Here is a 23,286-nt window from a genome sequence, read left to right as displayed (position 1 = left end):
AGAGGAGGGGAGGTGCGACCGGCCAGGAAAGGCGTGCCAGGTGGAGTCCTACTCCCACTAGGAGTAGGACTCCCTCCCTTTTCCTAGTTGGATTAGGAGTGGACGGGGAAGAGGTGGAGGAGAGGAAGGAAAGGGGGGGCGGCGCCCCCCTCTCCTTGTCCTATTCGGACTAGGGGGGAGGGGCACGCGGCCCTGCCCTCGCCACCTCTCCTCTTTTCCACTAAGGCCCACTATGGCCCATTAACCCCCGGGGGGTTCCGGTAACCCCTCCGGTACTCCGGTAAAATCCCGATTTCACCCAAAACACTTCTGATATCCAAACATAGGCTTCCAATATATCAATCTACATGTCTCGACCATTTCGAGACTCCTCGTCATGTCCGTGATCACATCCGGGACTCCGAACTACCTTCGGTACATCAAAACATATAAACTCATAATATAACTGTCATCGAAACGTTAAGCGTGCAGACCCTACGGGTTCGAGAACTATGTAGACATGACCGAGACACGTCTCCGGTCAATAACCAATAGCGGAACCTGGATGCTCATATTGGCTCCTACATATTCTACGAAGATCTTTATCGGTCAAACCGCATAACAACATACGTTGTTCCCTTTGTCATCGGTATGTTACTTGCCCGAGATTCGATCGTCGGTATCTCAATACCTAGTTCAATCTCGTTACCGGCAAGTCTCTTTACTCGTTCCGTAATACATCATCTCGCAACTAACTCATTAGTTGCAATGCTTGCAAGGCTTATAGTGATGTGCATTACCGAGTGGGCACAGAGATACCTCTCCGACAATCGGAGTGACAAATGCTAATCTCGAAATACGCCAACCCAACAAGTACCTTTGGAGACACCTGTAGAGCACCTTTATAATCACCCAGTTACGTTGTGACGTTTGGTAGCACACAAAGTGTTCCTCCGGTAAACGGGAGTTCCATAATCTCATAGTCATAGGAACATGTATAAGTCATGAAGAAAGCAATAGCAGAATACTAAACGATCGTGTGCTAAGCTAACGGAATGGGTCAAGTCAATCACATCATTCTCCTAATGATGTGATCCCGTTAATCAAATGACAACTCATGTCTATGGCTAGGAAACATAACCATCTTTGATCAACGAGCTAGTCAAGTAGAGGCATACTAGTGACACTCTGTTTGTCTATGTATTCACACAAGTATTATGTTTCCTGGTTAATACAATTTTAGCATGAATAATAAATATTTATCATGATATAAGGAAATAAATAATAACTTTATTATTGCCTCTAGGGCATATTTCCTTCACGTAGACACACTCTCCCCTCTCGTAGCTATGCATCTCCATGGATAGATCTTGCGTGTGCGTAATTTTTTTTGTTTTCCATGCAACGTTACCTAACTGAGGGAAGGTGACGGCAGCCGCGTAGGGTGTCTAAAAAGCGTTGGTTGCAGAAGGTGGTAGGTCACTAAGGAGAAGGGGAAGTAGCGGTGCAGAGGGAGGAGAGGAAGCGCTGACACACAAGGGAGGAGGGGAAGCGGTGGTGTGCCAATGAGGACCTAGTCAACCGCCATCTAGGTCAGGAGGGGATGACAAGAGCTTGAGGGGGTAGAAGGAGGGCCAAACTAGCTATTTAGGAGCGAGAGGGCTGGGAGGGGTTACAAGCCAAATAATCGGGCTTTGTTTGCCCACTAGTTAACAGGCCAGCAACGATTAATCGGCATGACAACCAATTAATTGGTTCGACATACCATTTAATCGGTCGAGCAAGTTAACGCGATGAATATGTGTTATTTGAGTCGGCCTCCTGATAACTAGTGATTAACTGGCCAATTAACTAATTAGTCAGACGAATTCTTGAACAGTGGCAAACTATATATTAAATAAAAGCAACAATGCCATATATAGAGTTTACTGCATTAGGGATGTTACACGACCCATAGATGTCAATCACGGCTTGTGTCTATCTTCGCACAGCCTCCACGATTGAATTTTTCCCAATACAGACATAATCATCAACGACGTCGGCCGAACATCCATAGGTAAACACCAAAACAACCGCGACACACTTTATCAATGTGCTCGCACATATCTCTCCCGCTGGACCCGTCCTCAGTTTAAACCATGGATCATGATCCTCAACAGCTTTTGCAATGGTGATCCTCAACAGCTTTTGCAATGATGAGGAAAAGACTGGTGCATCCAAAATCGTCATTGAAAATAATTACCCAGATAGGTTGAACTGGATGCAAAGTCTCCCACTACTGCAGGATACTGCTAACGCGACACTACGATCAGAGACCCTTTGCCGAAACTATGTGCGATGCAATAATCGGAAACGGTGGTGTAAAAAAACCATCAAAAAAGGTGCAAAACGTTTGCAATGGTGGAGCCATCAAACATGGTTCAGATTTTAGTTGCGTGTGCGATGCAGGACACACGGTTAATCCATTCAAACTGTCTGCGATGAGGCAGAACAACAGAAATGGGCAGCTATAACAATGTGTGTGTGATGCAGCACACACGGTTAATCCATTCGAACTGTTTGCAATGAGGTAGAACAACAGAAACGGGCGGCCATATCAATGTGTGTGCGATATATGGCATACGGTTAACTCGGACAAACTGTTTTCGATTAGGGAACACAATAGAAATGGTTCAACTTAACAAGATGTGTGTGATATGCGGCATACAGGTCCCATGGATGAACTATTTGCGATGAGCCAAAAGAACACAAACGAGTTGTGTAAACAAGATGTGTGTGATACGTGGCAAACAGCCGACTCGGATGAACTGTTTGCAATGAGAAATTACAACACAGACGGTCAATGCAGTTACTTCGTGTGCGATTCTATGTGTACAAAAAACTTTGAAAAATGCAAACTAGTTGCTTGCGGTGGCGGAGTATCGCACACGGTGCGTCTGTGAGTACTCGTGTGTGATGATTAGTATGTTACACATACGTTTTCTTATGTTAACATCTGTGAATTTGCAATATGGACAGTTAATATGCAAATGCCTTCTGGTCATCGGGCACACGCTTAAACTCAAGGAACTGTGTATGATATTAATACTTTCCATGAAAATTTATGAACTTGGGTAACAGCATTTGAGTAACATATATATAGTGGTTACACTATTCGACAAAAGGAGGATCTTCGTACACGGTTTTGACAACCATATGGTCCATATCTACATACTTAACATAGTAACAACTTTCACATTTTAAGAGGCTAAGAGCCAACAACCATATGGTCCATATCTACATACTTAACATATATAGTAACAGCTAGCACATTTTAAGAGGCTGAGGGCCAACAACCACAACTATTCACTAGAAGCAGCTTGATCACGGCGACTCGGCATCTCTTCAATGAAAAAGGAAGAGCCCTCCTGTGCCTTGGTAGATCATGAGTAGAACAGTGTCTTCAATTTTCCAATATGGATGCATTGCCACGAGAAGCGAGAACTTGTTAATTTGAATGGTTCCATTTCTGCGGGAAATGCAGTACCTTGCAATCACTTTGGCGTTATTAGCAGGAACAAGTGTAATTCTACCACGCCGGGAAATCGATCCAGGAACTGCTACCGGGGGCAATTTTTGTTGACATGTAGAATAAAAAACAATTGTAACATATCGTTGAACATATATATATATATATAGTTTATGAGCATCAACATTAAAATAAGACTTTTTACCAGCGTTTTGTGCACACAATTGTTCTTGTTCACTATGTGCACCATATGTCTAATTAATCCCATCCAAAATCCAGCGTTCATACGCTGTGCTATCTCTGTTAGATTATCAACAAAGTTTATGACATGCTTCAAGTCCTTCCAGTGAAATTTGGTATGCTTAGTAACATACAGATCATTCACTATGCATCCAACATATCCTGTTTAAAAGGTCGAAAGGTATTATTTATTCAGAACATGGCAGAAGAACATATAGTGTGCATAAATTGATAAATAGAATTTGTTACTGCCTAGTAACGGAGTCAGAATATGATATCACAATTGGTTGCTTAAATAGTGATCAATTGGTTGCTTAAATAGAGATGAGTGAATATTTTGCTAATTAAGTTGATTACCTTCTCCATGAGAAAAATCCCTGGCCCAATCCCGCAGAAAACCCTAGTCGACCAGAGTCTAGAATGCCAGTGCAGATAGGCGGCGGAAAGCGGTGGAGGCAAAATCCGGTGCCGTTTGGAGCGCGACCTACGCCCACCGCCAACAGCCGTCGAGCTTAGGGTGCAGAGTTGCGGAGGAGTCTGCGGCGAGTGAGTGGGGACAAAGTGGGCGAGGGTTTTATTTTCCTTTTGCATGTGTGAGTGAATACACACGGTTTGCAGAGGCGACGGAGATGAATCGTGTGCGATAGTAAATCACCGAGATTGAATGGGAATCCAAATTTCCTTTGTCCTTCATCCATGAGTTTTTTTCTATGATGAACATAAACCCTGCTAATCACCGTGTTCAAATTTGACACTTTTCCGGGTTCATTTACAATATTTAGGAGATTATGTGCATTTTGTAGGCATTAATGCACGTAATTCAAATTCAAACAAACAGTGCATGAAAGGGTGCACAATAATGGTCTGGAAAAACCATACTCGTGGTATTTAGTAATTTCTCAAGCCTTTTACAAGGAATGAGCAGAGATTTCAACGGAATGCGTGGCAATAGTCAACCACAAATGCGTCATTTATTGGGTTATCAACTGTAGAACAATGAAATATGTGCTTGGAAACATGACAGCTTGCATGGTGCCATGGTATGGCCTCACCGTGCCCTGGTTAAAAGCTGAGAATGTTTGATTTATGTCGTCATGCACGCCCTTCATAAATCAAACCATCACCGAGGAAGTTCAATGCTTTCAAGAGGGAAATCACCAAGATTGAAGGGGAATCCAAATTTTTATCCTAGTTTGTCATTCAGTTTTTTCCAACGATCAACATACCGCCTCAAATGCAACGTGTTCAAATTTGACATTTTCCGAACTCATTTACCATATTTAGGAGATTATGTGCATTTTCTAGGCATTAATTATGCACATAATTCAAATTCGAACAATCGGTGCATGAAAAGGTGCACAAGAACGGTCTGGAAAACCATGCTCGTGCTATTTAGTACATTCTTACAAGGAATGGGCAGATATTTCAAGGAAATGTGTGGCAATAGCCAACCATAAGCGCGTTGTTTACTGGGTTAACAACTGTACAAAAATGAAATACATGCTTGGAATAACATGACGCCTGGTGTGGTGCCATGCTATGACCTCACCGTGCCCTGGTAAAAATGTCGTGATGCGCGCCTTTCATAAATTGAACCATCACCGAGGAAGTTTCATGGTTTCGAGGGGGAAATCACCAAGATTGAAGGGGGGTCCAAATTTCCTTTGTCCTTTGTCCATGGTTCAAATTTGATACTTTTCCGGGTTCATTTGCCATATTTAGGGGATTATGTGCATTTCCTAGGCATTAATGCGCATAATTCAAGTTCAAACAATCGATGCATGAAGGGTCCACAAGAACGGCATGGAAAATCATGCTCGTGCCATTAGTAAATTCTCATGCCTTTTACAAGGAATGAGCAGAGATTTCAACGGAATGCGTGGCAATAGTCAACCACAAATATTTTTTGTTGGGTTTTCAACTATAGAAAAAATGAAATAAATGCTTAAAAACATGACGCCTGGCATGGTGCCATGGTATGACCTCACCATGCCCTGGTAAAAATTTGAGAAGATTTGGCTTATGCCGTCATGCACGCCCTTCATAAATTGAACCATCACCGAGGAAGTTTCATGCTTCCAAGAGGGAAATCCCCAAGATTGAAGGGGAATTCAAAATTCTTCGTTCTTTGCCTTGGAGTTTTTTTCTACGACGAACATACACCCCGCAAATCATCGTGTTCAAATTTGGCATTTTTCCTGGCTCATTTACCATATTTAGGGGATCATGTGCATTTTCTAGGCATTTAGCGCATATAAATCCAATCCAGCTACAGGTGCACGAGTGTGATGTGAGGGATGTGGATTGCTGTCGATCGCAGCGCATCCAACGGTGCACACGCGCGATCCACATGGCCGGGGTTCCGGCCAATCATAACGCAACACACTGCGCGCACTGTTTCCGGAAGCGACGGAGATGAACCGTGTGCAATAATGAACGAGCAAAATTGTCAGGGAAGCCTAATTTCTGTTGTCGTTTGTCGTTGAGCTCTTGAATACCACCGCACTGTACGGCTGCCCGGCCCCTCCGTCCCAGAGCTCTCTCCAGGCGTCGTCCATGGCACCGCAACGCACAGTAACTGGTAAGGAAGCGATGGCATCCCGCCGCGCTGGGTTCCTCGCTGCCCGCGACCGCACACATGGTAAAGAAGCGATGGCATGTCGCCGCACCGAGTTCATCGCCGCCGGTGGACAGACTGTTACATGGGCGGACTTTGAGGCTGCCATGGCCGAATGGGTGGTGGATCTAGAGGCGGTCAAAGCCACACAGAAGGAGCGGAAAAGGCAGAAAGCAGTCAAGAAAAGAGAGTCTCGCCGCCGCAAGAAAAAAGAGGTTGCATGCCGTGGTGAGGAGAGCTTGGCAGAGATCGAAGCACGGTGGGCTGCCGCCTACAAGGCCGAGAAGGAGAACGCCGGCGTCTGGCCTGCATGCCCTGATGGTAACATGTGAGAAGTAGTTTAAGTTTGTAGTATTAGAACAAATTACCAGAAGTACTTTAAGTTTGTAGTATTAACGTACAATGTCGGTAAGAGCATCCTTTGAGGGCTTTGAGCATTGATTAGCATGTGTGCCCGTGTGCGTTTTTTTGCGTTAATCATTAGAAGATCACAAAACACACTTTTCTATGTCATATCCGTCTGCGCTTTTTTGTGTTAATGACCCATAAGTCAGTTACCTGTGCGATATTTCCTAATAAACCAGGCGTACCGACCGAAAAAATCAAGTACACATGTACATTTTTTTGGAGACAGGATCTGCCAACTTTCTTTTTTCTCGCACATGAGTATTTTACGCGCTTCGTCTGTGTTGTGTGTTTCCACCGCCCAAGTTTCAAGTTTCGCACCGAAATTTTCATTAGGCGCGCGATTTCAGAATTTATTCCTCCAACCACATCCCCTTCCGCTCAGTATCCCCCCTCCCTCGCGCCTCCCCCTACCGGCATCTCAAACCGCCGCCGCCGCAACCACAGCTTCAACCACATCTACGTTCTGCTCGGATCCAGTCAGGTAACCCACCGATCTCTATCACGTCCCCGGCCTGATTGCTTAAATGGCGCGTGCAAAACATCCTCATGCCTCCAAATCCCCCCCCCCCCCCCCGCCAGGAGCTGATGGCGGTCCATGGCGCGATGGCCGCTGTGCGTGTTGACCCGGAGGAACACCTCGCCTCCGCCGCCGACGACGACATGGTGCAGGCTCTGGCCCAGAAAGTCCCCCAGCGACTACCCCCAGGACTTAACAGGTAAGATCTGACCAGCTAAATCTTACCAATACCACTTGCAACGACTATGATTTGTACGCTTGATGTATTAAACATGTTCGTGCCTTGTTTATTTCAGTACTGCATACTGTGTGATGTTCAAATATTACCGTGTCCAGCTCAATTTCACCAATACCAGCAACAAACTTACAATACACGACTCGGGATATCACTAGAGATGCTGCCCATTTGATATTTTTAGTGGATGCTAACCCTGTTGTACTTAACATGCCTGTCCATGTACTTACACAGGGTCATAACGGCCGATGCTTTTGTTTACCGTCGAGGTGAGCTGCATCCCATGTCTTAGAGTATTTCACATAATTTGTGCAATTGCAGTTTAACTTCTACCATTTACTGGTTGCCTATAGGTACACATGTCAGTGGCACTGATCCACGCTTCGACCCGGAGGAACAGCTCGCCTTCGCCGTCGCTGACTTTGGGCGAGCTATAGCCAAGATGAAGTGCCCCAGCAACTACCTCTCAGGACTTACCATGTATGTACTCACCAGTTCAATCTTACCAATAGCAGTCGCAATTAATGGCTATGTTCTATACGGTCGATGTATTAAGCATGTTCTAGTAAACATGCCTAACACGTTTTTGCTACTTTTCCTACCTTTTTACAGACATCTGGGCCATTATCTGCTCTGGCAGCACCTGCCTTGTGATGTTTAACTATGCCAATTGCATTTTTATCACTACCGGTTTCATTGTCTATTAAGCCTGTTGCAATTAACAGTTGAATTCATTTTTAAACAGTTGTATTTCAATGGCTCCAAACTTACAAAATATGACTTAGGATGTTGTTAAGCCTGTTATAATTAACAGTTGTATCCATTTTTTAATCTGTTCATTTGCTACCATGCTACTCTCCGCAATGAAGATATACTAGAGATGCTGCCCCATTTGCTATTTTTGATGGATGCTAACCCTGTTGTACTTAACATTCTTGTCCATGTACTTACACAGGGTCATAACGGCCGATGCTATTGTTTGCCGTCGAGGTTAGCTGCATCCCATGTCTTATAGTATTTCACATCATTTGTGCAATTGCAGTTTAACTTCTACCATTTACTGGTTGCCTGTAGGTACACATGTCAGTGGCACTGATCCACGCTTCGACCCGGAGGAATAGTTCGCCTCCGCCGCCGCTGACTTTGGGCGGGCTCTGGCCAAGATGAAGTGACCCAGCAACTACTTCTCAGGACTTACCAAATATGTACCCACCAGTTCAGTCTTACCAATACCAGTTGCAATTAATGGCTATGTTTTGTACTGTCGATGTATTAAGCATGTTGTAGTAAACATGCCTAACACGTTTGAGCTATTTTCCCTACCTTTTTACAGACAACTAGGCCATTATCTACTCTGGCAGCACCTGCCCTGTGATGTTTAACTCTGCCAATTACATTTTTATCAGTACCGGCTTTAATGGCCATTAAGCCTGTTGCAATTAACAGTTGTATCCATTTTTAAAGAGTTGTATTTCAACGGCTACAAACTTACAAAACATGAATTAGGATGTTGTTAAGCCTGTTGCAATTAACAGTTGTATCCATTTTTTAATCCGTCCCTTTGCTACCGTGCTACTCTATCGAAATGAAGATATCACTACAAATGCTGCCATTTTATTACCATTTGCTATTTTTGGTGGATGTTAACCCTGTTGTAGTTAACATTGGCTTTCCATGTACTTATACAGGGCTACAATGGGTGATGTTGTTGTTTGCCGTCGAGGCTAGCTGCATCCCATGTCTTATACACCATCTATTCCTAAATATAAGTATTTTTAGAGATTTCAATACAGACTACATAAGGAGCAAAATGAGTGAATCTAGATTCTAATCTAAACTATATCTATAATTCTATATACATCCATATGTAAATCATACTGAAATCTCAAAAAAATACTTGTACTTAGGAACATAGGTAGTTGTATTTTACATCATTTGTGCAATCTCAGTTTAGCTTCTAACATTTATTGGTTGCTTGTAGGTACATATATGAGCGGTACTGATCCACGTTTTGATCCCTTTTGCGTATGGGGCAATGAAATATTCATGAACAAGCTTCAATTGAGGAAACTAAGAAAGATTGTTAGGCGAAAGAAACGGGCGATTGGAATTAAGCTCTTTATTTATATTTTGTCAACGACAACAATGAACTTAGGATGGTAAGTAATGTGTTGCCTTTTCCCCCTGCCCACAACAAGTTACTCTTTTAGACCTCAATATCTGATATTTTTCTCTTTTCAGTGGTTTCCGAAGCTATTTACTGATGATTACCTTGCAAACTACATGACCGGAGTGGAGGCAACTAAGGTTAAAGTATATAATTCATGCTACCATGATAATGCTCTAGAAGTCTTCCTGAAGGCGGTGAAGGATGGGTGGGCGATCGTCACAAGGGGTTGGACAAAAGTGGTTCGTTTCTATGGCATGCAGGAAGGCACATTATGGGCATTCCGCTTCTTCAACACCGTCGGTAGTCAAAATGATTTACACTTGTCTCTTCACCTTTACCGCCTTTAAATACTGTGTTTCATCATAGTTAATTGCTGCCTAATCATGTAATTACTGAACATATTGTACTAGCAATTTTATTTATGGATTCGTTGTTGAACCATTGTGCTGAGAATTTAAATTGCACGTTTCATTTTAAAATTTCCAATTAGAATAATAAATTATAGGCAAAAATAAAAAGAGAATAGACGGTCATGGAACTTTGCAAACGGTTCTGGCAGTAAAAGCGCTTGTGATGGATAGCCCAATGCCACACAGTTTTCTACATCAAATCGTGTGTGATATAGTTAATGAAAGCAAACAGTTAACCAAGGCAGAGCATGTGTGATAGTTACACCTTTCACACACGAGCATATACATAAAACTGTATGGGATGTACATCCGAACGGAAACGATTTCCCTGAATTGACTGTGTGGGATGTACATAAGAACGAAAACGTATTCCTTGGATTGACTGTGTGTGATATACATACGAACATAAATGTTTTTCTGGGATTCACCGTGTGAGATGTACATAGCTATGGAAATGATTTTCTCGGATTACCGTGTGGGATGTACATACCTACGGAAATGATTGGGTTTCGATGCCTCGCCCGATCACACACGGCCCCAGCCTGGGTCCCAAAAGGACCTATCCCCGACGATTTCTGGGTCGTGTGGAAAGGACACCCTATCGCACACACTCACTTGGCGACGGTTCCAAATGCCGTCGCGGAAAGGGGTTAAAAACCGTTTGTTTAGGACCGACGCGTACCAGTGCCCACCCTTATACATCACCTCAATGACCTCCAAGCAATCTATGTCGGCCATGAGCGCATGGGAAGATAGTGGCCACACCCAAGTCCGATGCACACAATGCTAAATAGTAAAATCAAAATAAATATAAAGAAAATCTGGCATGACATTAATTATGAACAGATATTTTATGTGCTTGCAAAGTTTGGTGGTCAAATAACATGAGATGATCTCCATATAAATGAAATACAAATTCTGCTTAAACGGTGCACATATGTTTGTGTATACACTTTTTTTTGTATAGAGCTCCTCGGATGTTATTTGGCCACCAATTTTCCAGGCACTCAAATATTTGGTCATAATCGAAGTTAAATGTTTCAGATTGTTATTCAATTTGTCTTGCTTTGTTTTCAGCTCAAGCAGGGGTGTATCTGGCTGGAGCATAGAAAAACCACTCTCTGAGCTTATTACATCCCACCTGTCCCGTTAGAAAAAGGCCACGCAGTAAGGCCGACACACGACGAAAACAACTCTCTCGGAGGTGCTCATATATTGATAGTGTGTGCGTGCATGCGTTTATAGGGGTGTGTGTATAAGCGTCTGCGTGCGTATCGTGTTCAAAAGGCATACCATGAAAGCCCACGGTACCAGCTGCAATGAAAAAACCATGATCATCACGTAGAATAGCACCCATGCCACTAGAGCCTGAGAAAGAAGCGTCACGTCCACGTTCAATTGAACGAGTGCCTGGCTTAATCCAAGTACGCCGATCGAACAATTCCAGCTGTTTTTTATTTTTCCTTTTTTGGAGGGAGGATTTACTTTCATCTTTCCCCTTGTCGATGCGGGCAATCCGGGGACGATCGTACGTAGCCGTGTCCGGAACGGATTAGATCTCCTTTCCGATTCCGATACGCACGGCTCCAGATCGGCGGCAGCACTATATATTAACAGGCCACACAAATTTGTATCGGCGGCAGCAGTACGATCGATTACGACCACCCTCAGAGCAGAGGAGAGCAGCTTATCGATCGAGTTGACCCATGGCGGCGTCGACTTCGCAGCCTTTTACATTGACCGACCTCCCGCCGGACCTCTTAGGCCTGGTCATCGCTCTCCTCCCGCTCCCCGCCGACCGTGCCCGCTTCCGCGCCGTCTGCCGCTCGTGGCGCTCTGCCATGCACGACCACGTCGATACGCCGCAGCTACCGTGGATCGTCCACTCAGATGGCACCTTTGTCACCCTTCCCAACTATTACCTCCACAGATGGTCCCCCTTCCCCGAAAACACCAAGCTCATAGGCGCCAACGGCAGCTGGCTCGCCCTCGTCTGCCACGCCGACGGCGACGCCAATGGTGGTCCGCGGAGCTACATGTTGCATAACCCTTTCTCCAACACAACAGTGCCCCTCCCCGGGTTGGACTCCGTCATCGGCAGGGTTCCTGATGAGTTCAAGGTCAGAAAGCTGCTTATGAGCTCCACCCAAGATGATCTTGTTGCCGTGACCACTAACATGAGGGATCGCCGGATTATATTGTGCCGCCCTGGGAAATCCGGCACATGGTTGCCCAAGCGCCAAGTGTTACCATTTGCTCGTATTTGTGACATTGCGTTCCTTGAGGGCAATCTCTATGGGATCACCTCGGATGAACAACTTATCGAGTTAGAAATTGGTCAGAGAGATGGATGTCCAATGGTAAGAAGTGCTAAATATGTTATCAAACACTTCCTAGCTCACGACGAGGGGGACGAGCAGGAGGACAATGAAGACGAATCAGAAGTGTCGGGCAGCGAGGATGATGAAGTGGTGGAGCCGAGCGATGCATCGAGTCTTGGGGGTGAAGAAGCATCGGAGTACAAAGAGACATCGAGTCTTGGGGGTGAAGAAGCATCGGAGTACAAAGAGACATCAAGTCTTGGGGGTGAAGAAGCATCGGAGTACAAAGAGACATCGAGTGATGATGATGATGATGATGATGATGATGATGATATGGAAAGCAGCGAGACATCAAGTATCGAGGATGATGATGAAGATACGGAAAGCACGAGCGACAAGGAATCCGACGATGACAATGAAGTAGAAAACAATCTGGAGGACATAGATCTGGACGGATATTGCTCGAATCCCGATGACGTCGAGGAGAACGAATTCATGGATTACATCATAACCGTAAGATATCTCCTTGAGTCAGGCGGCAAGCTACTCATGATAAGGCGCCGACGTTTTATACCAAACCATTCCACGAGGCTCAGTCGCGAGTTCATAACCGATAGCGAGGTCGATGATGATTCTGACGTCGACATCCTAGAGGCAGATCTGCACGTGGGCTCGTGGGTGCAGGCTGTTACAACATGCACGCTCTTCATAGGTGATGACTTCTCAAAATCGATTCATGGCTGTGAGGAGGCATCTGAAGAATTCGACTATTACTTCCTTGATGAACACGACGTCACCATCACGAGGGCCACAACCTTCCCGGAGTTCCTAGATTGGAAATCGGTGTGGTTTTCTCCTCCAGATATAGTGGTTTAAGTTCTTGGTACATGCCAAACTCGCTTGTGTGTATACTATGATTTTTTGCGTCATGTATTACTCTCCTGATTCTGTTAGACGCTTGCAGATTTTTCAGAGAAATAAATTATACTACTAGGATTTTTTTTGGTCCCGTTCAATGAATGTATTGAGCTTTTTTTCAAGGGGGGTTCCGCTGAAAATTGTAAGATTTTAAATAGAAATAAAATTTTGAGATTAAAATTTGTACACTCAAACGTACTGACATACACCATCTCTTTTCTTTTATCTCTGCATGCATGCATGCACTAGAACCGGCACAAGAATAATATATAGATCGACTCGAACCATGGCGGTCTTCCTTTGCGGCCTTGTCATCATCAGTGGGCCGACCTCCTGCCGGAGCTCCTAGGACCGTGCCCGCTTCCGTGTCGTGTGCCGCCCATGGCATGCACCTCGCCGTGCGCCAGCATAATCGATCACGGTATTCATCACAATACAGGTAGGCTATCCTTTCCCGACAACGGAAGCTTCTCAGACTTGTGTACAGTACAACCCTTTCACCAAATCAACGGTGCCGGGGCTTGACTCCGCCATCGACGATACCGGTTCGAGGTCCACAAGGTACACTCTTATGGTTTCCCTGATCTCTTTACAGATGAGATCTGTTTGCGGATCGTTTCCATATCGAGTCAGATAGATTTCCTTTCCCTCCTCCACACAAACCCCAGCCGGCCGGGCACCTATATATTACTACCCTCCCATCTTAATGAAATCGGCTTGAAGCTATACAAAAAATATTTTCTTCACTGTTCGATCGGCTTATTTGAACAAAATGGAACCAACAACATGGGGAAAATTTGCAACATGAAAATAGATTACTAGCACCCAGATTCTCCATATGAAGATTGATTTGAGTGAACATATTTCTTATGTTATGTTCGTTAAGCCCATGTTTTTCTTATCTTAAACTAAAAAGGATGTGATTTGGAAAAGTTTTAGCACCCAGTACCACAAACCACCATTCTCGCCAATGTGCTTTGAAGCACGTTTTGACAATATTAGCCATTTTGTTTTGTTCATAGCTACTGTTTCTTGACCTGCTAATAGTTTGTCAGCGCTCTGGTACACACATGTGAGTCTTATTTTCTAGGCGTCTTTGCAGGGCACTTTGATCATCACACTTTTGCCACAGCTACATTTTGCCAAGGTCAGCAGTCATAACATGTATACCAGGGGCATTTTCAACGTTAGATGCGTGATCGCAAAAAGAAAAGGTACATGCGCTACTCTCATGGAAAGGCCATACGAGTTGTTTTCTAATGGTTTGATCACATTTTGGGAAAATAATGCAAAAAACTTGTAACCAATATTCTGAAATGTGAAGTATATATCCATTTTTGACAATAAGTCCTATGAAAATCTATTTCTAGAAAGTTTTAAAATATAAAATTAAGAAGAAAAAAAACATTACAAATATAAATGATAGTGTTTTCATTTGACAAATATCAACAGATATTTTTTCATACAAGTATTTGAGGACGGCATCTATTTCAGTAGAGATAATATTCTCCATTAGTGTATTATTAATCTCACTGAAGTAATATCACCATTCTGTCCTCATCATATTGATAAGCGGAATACTTGTGGAAGATATTTGTGCAACTAAGTCAAAATCTGGTGTTTCATCTACCAGAATTAAAATTCAAAGTACATTAACCTAAACACTTACAGAAATGTTCAGAGCTAAGCAAAATAGAACTAAAACTAAACAAACAAGTGCAAGTCTTTGATGCTTTTGATTTTTCTTTCTGTAATCATCTCGTAGACAAATACTTGTGGAAGATATTTTTTGCAAGTTAATTAAAATCTGGTGTTTCGTCTACCATAACTGAGATCCGAAACACATCAGCCTAGACACCTAAATAAATGCACAGAACTGAGCACAAGAAATTGAACTAAAATTAAACAATCAAGTTAAGTCTTGTCTTGTCTTTGATGGCTTCTGATTTTTCTTCTTGTAATCATCGCCCAGATATTATTTACTCCCAAGATGGAGGCCTTGGTGTTAGGACCGTACGGCTGTTAATCTCTCTCTTTTAACAGCAGCAGCATGGAGAATTGTCCCCCAACAAGATACAACAGCAGTAAAAAAAATTTAGGCCAACTATTTCCCTGACACTTCCTTCTGGAGATGCTATAGTAATATCCCTAAATCTGCTTTCTGGCCTTCAATTTTTAAAATCAAGGATAATTTGTCTAATGCAATTCTAGTATTTCTAGTAGTCCTTGGTGTGCAAACTGTCAATCTATACATGGCAATCCCATCGTTCTAGACACTTACTTTAATATCCCTTGCTTGCCTAAAAGATCTCTTGATTCATGACTCTGAAACTTGGAATATTAATCTTATTAACACTTTGTTTTCTCCTAGTTTCTGTAATGACATTCTTTCAACTCCTATGAATTATGGTAATCAGGATGGTCAGTTAATCTGGAAGTACACTAGTAGTTGTGTTTTTTCCTAATAAAAGTGCTTATGAAATCCTTATACAACCTACTCCCTCCGTCCGGAAATACTTGTCATCAAAATGGATAAAAAGGGATGTATCTAGAACTAAAATACATCTAGATACATTCCCTTTTATTCATCTTGATGACAAGTATTTCCGGACGGAAGGAGTACTATTATTCACCCTTCCTATATTAGACCTGCTGTCTTGCCCGTAATTATGAAGATTATTTAAGAAGCTTGGGCAGAGAAGAGTTCCTACCCAGGCTTCAAACTTTTACTTTTAGACTCGTAAGGCCATATAAAATGCAAGGTGCTCAGAGAGATTCTTGTGAAAACAAAATGTTTCCTTAAGCACCAGCGCTTGTTAGTTTACCACAGATGCTTAGTTAGGCACCTCTGCTATAGAAGCAAGCACCGGTGCTTAATTGAAAACGGGTTTATTTTTACAACCACCTCTCTAACATCTAGCATTGTACATGGTCTAAGACAAGTTAAGTTCAAATCTGGTGTTTAATATTTGTGCAACTAATTTAATATCTAGTGCTTCATCTACCGGATTTTTTTTAAAGCACAACAACATAAACAGTTAAGAAATGCACAGAACTAAGCAAAATGAAACTAAACTAAACTAACAAGTGCCAAGTCTTTGATACTTCTGATTTTCCTTCCTGTATCTCATAAATGTTTGCTTCAGATTTGCGAGTTGATGTAGCTACCAAATACTCGTGGAAGATAATTGTGCAAGTAAATTAAAATGTGTTGTTTCATTTACCAGAATTAAAATTTGAAACATATCATCAACCTAAACACCTAAAGAAATGCACAGAACCAAGCAAAAGAAATAAACTAGAAGTAAACAATCAAGTGTTCTTGTCTTTGATGGCTTCTGGTTTTTCTTACTGTCTATAATCATCTCATAGATATTTAATCCCAAGATGGAGTCCTTGGTGTTAGGGATCACATGGCTGTTAATCTCTTTCTTTTAACTGCAGCAGCATGGAGAATTGTCTTCCAACAAGATAGCACAGCAGTAAAAAAGTTGAAGGCTGACTTCCTTGTGCAGATGCAATGGTAATACCCCTAAATCTGCTCTATTCAAATCCGTAATGGCAATGCTAGTACTATTTGGAGTGGTCCTTGGTGTGCAAACTGACAGTCTATATATGACAATCTCATCATGCTAGACACTTCCTTTAGTTTCCCTGCTTTGATAAAAGATCACTAGATTAATGACACTGAAACTAGGAATATTACCCACTATTATTTACCCTTCCTAGACATGCTGTCTTGCCCTTAACTATGAAGATAATTAAAAAAGCTGGGACAGGGAAAACAAACCGGTTTGTCCTCAAGGACCAGTGCTTATTTGTATAGCACAAATGCTTAGTTAGGCACCTCTGCTATGGAAACAAGCGCCGGTACTTAAGCTTAAACATGTTTATTTTTACAAGCACCACTCTAAGCATATTGCATTGTACACACGGCGTAAGACAAGCGGAATTAAATAAAATCTGGTGTTCAAACAAAGTCAAAATCAGATGTTTCATCTAGCAGAATTAAAATTTAAAGCGCATCAACCTTGCACACTAAAATAAAGTGCACAGAAGTAAGCTCATCTGTTTCATTGTTTCATACAGGAAGTAGGTGACACAGGAGGCTGCAGCAATTCATTTTCATTGTTTAGGCAAGATGGCATGTTGTATAAATTATTACGGCATAGTTGCAACTGTTGCTGCAGTCCAACAGAAGATACTAGTGCTTCATACCAAAATATGCGAAACTGATCATGTCAGTGCGTAGAATGCATAAAGTGCCAAAATAGCACTGTCAGTTGTATCTTGTGAGAAAAAAAAAGGTGCACAATCGTGGCAGATTCAAGCAGGAAACATGGTTCATTCATTGGAACCAAAACTTTGCATAAAATTCGATCCATATTTCAGTAGCGAAACAAGCAGCAGCATCATGGCAGACAGGGGATATCATATCAGTCTTGAAGACATAGCACAAACAGCATGTCAGATCACCACATGGATCGATCTCACTCGGTATGAGAACGAACGAAACGAACCCAACTGCAACGGCTCATCCTCCGTGCTACCTACGTGATTCATGGTTCGTTTCGTACCTACTACCTCCGAGGCCCTCCGCCCGTACGATGACTCTGCGCCCCCCGCACGACTCCACGTCCCCCGGCCCCGCGGCCCGCAGGTGCGAGGAAACGAGGCCCAGCCGCCACGGGCATCGCTCGCTCGCTCTCGCTCTTGGTTTCGTGCGGAGAAAGTAAGGAATGAGGAGGAGGAAGTGGAAGGGGAAATCTAGGGTTTCAAATGCGATTTTTCAATTCGATCCCTACAAACAATTGTTTTGCAGAAATGAAATAAGCTGCTGTCAATATATTTTATACAGTACAAAAAAGGGGCTGGTCCTAAATAACAGTAACGCGTTCGTAATTTCCCTTGCTTTTCTGGTTGTTACTCGTTTTTGTGTCATCTTTTAAACTACGCCCCTGGGACATATTGCTTTTACATACAGAATTAAATTAAACCATATGTTGTCAGTAATAAATTAGTAAATACAAAAAAACTCTGCTACAGATGTGTCTACGAACAGCCATAAGGGCGGAGGCCGTCCAACCAGAGGCACCGAATGTCCGGGGACACTGGATTTTGCATTGATTTTTCCAAAAAAATATATAGTATTAGATATCGACATGCCCTAAATATAACATCTAAACCAACCTAAGAATCTACCACCGGTCAGAGTCCGCCTGCCGTCGTCGTCAGTGATGGAGGTAAAGTCGACGATCCCCGCGCCAGGAGGTCCGGCCTTGTCATCATTGCTAGCCAGAGTGAGCGAGGGGGAGCTACCTACATTGGCCTGGTTGCCATCGTTGCCGTGCTGGTTTGGCGCGTCGTCAGTCTCCCCCTCCAACACTCGGGGTAGATGTCGCGGAAGCTGTGCACGGAATCGAGCACCGCTCGCTGCTCGACGATGATGCCTGGGTCCGCCGTGACTGCATCTTCGAGAGATGGTCATCCGCCACTAAGTGCTCCTCAAGGATATACACAATTTATCAAAATTATTTGAATTAAAGATTCTATGTAAGTTTATTTGTTTAAATTTAATTTCAATGAGTTCATTTGAAAGTTCAACTAATTAGGATCATTTGCAAATAAGCTCATTAAAAAATGAACTATAGTTTGCATTCTAGACCCTATTTAAGTTTGAAAAGATTCTATCTGAAATTCAACTTTAAAGTATTTAAAAGTGAAATCTTATTGTTTTGTTGGAAAGGTTTTTCTCTAAGGTTTAATCCGCAAAAAGTTTCAGCTCAATTAGATTAACATAATAAAAGTTATGATTGTTTTAGTATTCAAGGGCTTTTCTGCAGAACTGCCAGATTGTAATTACCAGCCACACAATTTTTTTTTTGAAAAGGGACACCTGGTTCCCTGATTGGTTGATACCACGCCGGTTCGTGAAGTGAGGGTGTGTGTGCGTGGGGGGGGGGGGGGCTACCCTGGGCCGGCCTAGTTCACTGGCCGCGTTCGCCCGCATGCGTGAGGGGGGGGGGGGGGGGGGGTAGTGCGGTTGGGCTGGCCTGTTTTTTTGTTTTTTCTTTCTTCTTCTGTTTTTTCTGTTTTATTTTTAACCCAAAATTTTGAATGAGTTTGAATTGGCCCAAATTCAAACAATTCCAAATTCTCTAAACACAAAAGTTTCAGTCATGAAATAGGGCAAATATATATGTTAGGAAAATTATTTCCTACCCATAATCTATTTTTGAAAATGCATTTTTATGCAAAGGAATATCTATGGATATTAAATAAATTCCAATTTTAATTTAAAGTTTATAAAATAGTAAAATAATTTCCAAAACTATAAAGATGCAGTGAAACCATGATATGCATATGCTTTTATGTTCATCCTAAATTTGAAAAAAATGGGATCTGACAGGGACGCCGGCGGCCGTGATTTGTGAAACAAATCGCCGCCCCATAGAAGAAAACACCGATAATGGCCTGTAGAAACTCCGAAGACCACGAAAGCAGGACAAATCTAAATGAAACAGGCATGATCCCGGAAGACCGGCCAGACACAAAGCTCCATGAACCCTCCGCCGGTGATAATCTCACACACATAATAGGACAGGATGGAGGAACAATATTCCTACACTGGGGCGACTCTGCCATGCCTCCGTCCCAAACCAACATGAAGACTCTTGAAAGAAAACCTGAAACAAATGACTCATATCATTGCACATCAGATTCGGATCTGAGGAAGAGCTCGACGTTGTCCAGGAGCATTACCGACATCCTCTTTCTCCGGTGATCTAGCCAGGCCAGGACGCCATTGAAGAGCGATGTGATGGATCCTTCTAGGTGCTACCAGCTTCACCAACATCGCCGTCGAGCACCGTCTCACGAAGATCTCCACTTGAGCCCCCATCTCCTTCACCGTCCATAGAAGCCCTGACACAACTCCTCAATAGTCCACCCCCGACCAGGACCTCCCCACCGCCCAGCGAGAGGGGTAGGCGACAGTGGTGGCTAGGGTTCTCTTGGTTGCCCGCCTAGACGTCTCTCTCGCGAAGGGTTATGTGATGACGAGATACCATGTAGCTAGTATAATAGTTTTTATATAGATGTAACATGAAAGATGTGGTATAATTGTATATATACTTAGTATTGTGACAAACTTTAGCTATGGAAGACGTCAAAGCTTGCCAAAGTTGTAAGTTATGTATGTTGTTCAACGATAATTTTGATCACTAGATGCTACTACATTATTCCCCTCTTCCCTCCCGCGTCGCTTCCGTAGGTGATGGGGAGGGAACCCTAGTCGTCGTTGAGAGCCTTCGTCCTCCTCCCGACAGGGTTTCCCGCCTCCTTACGCGTGGATCTGGTGCGGGCCAGGGCTGCGCGAATTGGAAGATCGCGAGGACACGACGTGGTATCTTCCTGGCGGTGCCACCTGGTGGTTCAGGTGGCGCATTTGGAATCTCGCGGCAGGGTGTTCGGGCGATGGTCATGGCGACGACCTGGGTTCTGCCCACATCTATCGTCAGGTGGCGGCTGGCTGCGCCCACTGTCAGAGGCGTTGGCCGGCGGCTGATGCAAACCCTTGGGTGGTTGTGGTTGGCGGTGGCTGTGGCCCGACGCTGGTTGGTCGTGGTACTGTGGTGGCGTGCGACTGGCAGCGTCTAGGTCTCCGCCTCTCTCTATGGGCACGCGGGTCATGGGTTGTTGGTTAGTTAGCGGTCCTCGGTGCTTACGGTGGTGGCGCTTGTCTGGTCTAGAGGTTGTGGAGGCCGACACTCTCGACGCTTCCCAGCGACCGGAGGTGTTGGTTCCTTGGCAGCTCCCCGTTAAGATATGGACAACAAGATTTGATAGGACACTGGATGCCGGTCCCTCGGTGGTGCTTCTGACATGTGGCTGGCGGTGCGAGCCTGGGTGCGGGTACGACATGGCCATCTCCCTGGCCAAGACAGACCTTTTTACACATGCGGTACAGTGCTTGCTTGATGGGTTGTTGTAGCAAAGGTGTTGCCCGACTATGACCCTCTCTGGTCGGCGGAGTGATGGGAGACCCGAGGGTTGATGGGGAGGTAGTTGTCCTCCTTTCGGGTGGTGTCATTCGCGTGTGTCGGTGTCAGTAGGAGGTTTAGAGTGGGATGCCAGGGCGGCAACCTCGGGTGGTGGTATACTTAGTGGGCTCTCTAGTGGGTCTCTAGGTAGCGGTGGTGGTGTTGATTCTTGGTCGTGTGGGCGACGAGAGTTGTTGCAGTGGGTGGCCCTGGTGCCTTCTCTTTTGTGGCAGGGTAGGGTCCAGAGCTGGTTCTTAAGGTCCCGACTTCGTCGCAGCCACTGATTGTGGCTCTTTGTGGCAAAGGGAAGCAACCGGGCAAACGCTTTGCGCTGCCAGCGACAGTGCCCGTGGGTGCTGCTTTGTTCTTGAGGGCGTTGTCGCGGTTTCGCTTCCCATGTCAGGGTTCCAGGTGAAAATATTTGTCTGCTATGTTCGGACACGACGATGGGAACGCTTTGCGCAACTTCCCTCTTTTGGGTATGGTCGTGGAACTCAGGTGGTGTTAGTCGTGCTGTGGTGTAGTCGTTAGGTCCTCCTGTTTTCTTGCTCGGGGTTGTCGTCATTCCGATGTTTGTTGTCCATTTTTTTTCCAGGTTATTCTTCTTTGAGGGCATCCTCAACCACTATGGGAGAGAATTTGTGGCCTGTAGGTGCGGGGCGCCGAGTCCCTCGCGTGTGCCTTTTCTTTTGGCTTCTGAATTTAAAATTTTCATATCTTTTCAACTAGAAGTTTGAATTTAAGTTTCATTTTCATATTTGTGTTGCTTATGAGGAGTGTTTTAAATAAATATGTTTTGACAATTATTTTGAACTTATTTAAATTTCAACTGATGAAACTTAATAGGAATGAATGAAAGAATTGTTAAGTTTCAAAACTGAATCTGTAAGTTTCGAAACTTGATCTTAGAAAAGGTATAGGTAATCAACGACTTATTTTGTGTCGTCGGGGAAAGGAACACGCCGGTGAAAACCGTAGTCGTAGTCGACGAAAGTGCCGTCCGCATGGATGATCCACGGCAGCTCGGGGCGCACGTGCTCGCGCACGGCCGACTGCCACGGACGGCACACGGCATGGAGAACTTGTTATTTGTCTATATATAATATACTACATGCATTTGCAACAATTATGAGTTCCAAAGGATGTGATAGGGACAATCCATGGAAGCGACCTTCACACAAAATATGTTTCCATGCTTAGAGCAACTGTAGAAATTCTCATTAGGGTCCATTTTATTTAATATCCCCTCTGTTTTTATTTACTCCGTATATTAACTTTGACCTTAGTCAAATTTTCTAAAGTTTGGCCAAATTTATCTAGAACGATCTTAACTTTCATAATAAAAAATATAAATGGTGTGAATATATGTTGAATGATGATTCTAATGGCATTGCTTCGGTATTGTGGATGTTATATATTTTTTATAAACTCGGTCAAAGTTTAGAAAACCGGAGACAAAACCAATATACGAAGTAAATAAAAACAGGTGTTCAAAAAAGAAGTAAATAAAAACGTAGGTAGTATATGACTTTTGGCGCACAAAAACAAATAAAATGAACCGCCGTTCTCTATAGATGGACGTTTAGAGCCGGCAATACATCATCACGGGAGAGAGATATACTCCATCTCATTATTGCCAATGGTTTGAAATAGCATTTTTTTTCAATATACAAGATTGAAATAGTATATTTTTATACCTAAAAAGAGTATATATTTTTACGGATTGAAAATAGTGTTTTCTTTTTACAGGACTGAAATAGCCTTTTCGTTAGTATGAAGCGTCCGATATAACCGCGAACCAACCTGTGGTTGGATGGTTAGAGGGACTGTGGTATCCCCAGCCCACCAGGGTTCAAATCCTTGTGCTCGCATTTATTTCTGGATTTATTTCAGAATTTCCGGCGATGCGCATTCAGTGGGA

This window comes from Aegilops tauschii, chromosome 4, assembly GCF_002575655.3.
Source record: "Aegilops tauschii subsp. strangulata cultivar AL8/78 chromosome 4, Aet v6.0, whole genome shotgun sequence".
In the NCBI taxonomy this organism is placed as follows: Eukaryota; Viridiplantae; Streptophyta; class Magnoliopsida; order Poales; family Poaceae; genus Aegilops; species Aegilops tauschii.
The sequence above is the reverse complement of the archived record's forward strand: the minus strand, read 5'-3'. Positions refer to the sequence as shown.